The sequence below is a fragment of the Schistocerca americana genome, chromosome 1, assembly GCF_021461395.2.
Source record: "Schistocerca americana isolate TAMUIC-IGC-003095 chromosome 1, iqSchAmer2.1, whole genome shotgun sequence".
NCBI classification, from domain to species: Eukaryota; Metazoa; Arthropoda; class Insecta; order Orthoptera; family Acrididae; genus Schistocerca; species Schistocerca americana.
In genome coordinates, this window is record NC_060119.1 from 164,402,505 (window position 1) to 164,403,694 (window position 1,190).

Below are 1,190 nucleotides of genomic sequence, written 5' to 3' on the forward strand. Positions count from 1 at the left end.
TCTGTCGTCTGTCCCTGCTGTGGGCGACATGACAGCGTAGAGGTATATTTTTTGTATTTTTATTGTGGTCTGTCAAAACCAGTGGATTAAATGAAAATTCGCAGTGAATGAGTAACTCAAAACACGCTTTTGCTCGAAGATATCTGTAGCTATCACTGTACAAATCGTTTCGTTATTGTGTACTCTGAAGTTGCTGTGCAGTGGTAGGTAAACGCTGAATGTCGTCGTGTAGCGTGTTTAGTTAATTTTACCAGGTCTTATTTTGAAATAGTTGTTTTCTATTGATGAATGAAACGAGACATGTTACTGAGAAATATCAGTGATTGTGATTAGCGGAACTTTCGGTTCGATTTACGAACAATCTCAGGGTTAACTTTTCTATGTACGTCCTGCACCTTATTTTTGCAATCTGAGATTAATTTCTGAGGCTATGAGAGATATTGGCCACAGCAATAATTATCAATACCAATGACATCTAAGAATGGGATAGTGGGTGAAAAGGTGTATGCGATGAACACGCGGAAGACAGACTGCTGTATTGCTGCTGATCAACTGCTTCAAAACTTCTGATGTCCTCACAGACAAGTAAGACCACGACTGAATGAAGGAATGGCCTGCCACGAATGATCTGCAGCCTATACAGAAAAACTCCTCCCGAACAGGCCATGAAGGCCCAAAGGTACCGACTGGCCGCCGTGTCATCCTCAGCCCACAGACGTCACTGGATGCGGATACGGAGCGGCATGGGGTGAGCACACGGCTCTCCCGGCCGTATGTCAGTTTACGAGACCGGAGCCGCTACTTCTCAGTCAACTAGCTCCTCAGTTTGCCTCACAAGGGCTGAGTGCACCCAGCTTGCCAACAGCGCTCGGCAGACCGGATGGTCACCCATGCAAGTGCTAGCCCAGCCCGACAGCGCTTAACTTCGGTGATCAGACGGGAGCCGGTGTTACCACTGCAGCAAGGCCGTTGGCGTTATTAACTACACTAGAAAATAAATAATGTATCGGCAAACGTAAAAGATTGTCAGTTACTGCTAAAGGATTTTTTCGGATAATTGTGAAGACGTATGAGAACCTTAGGAAGGTACCAATACTGAAAACGTATGTTACGCTGCAAAATTTATTTTTCTCTTTCATACTAGGCAGTGCATGTATTGAACGCTATTGAACCCTTCTGCACTTAGTCAT

At 44.8% G+C, this 1,190-nt stretch overlaps 1 pseudogene; it reads right to left on the bottom strand.

Moving 5' to 3' along the window:
* Window positions 1–856: 856 nt before the first annotated feature.
* Window positions 857–974, bottom strand: LOC124552501 (annotated as a pseudogene).
* Between the last annotated feature and the right edge of the window lie 216 nt (window positions 975–1,190).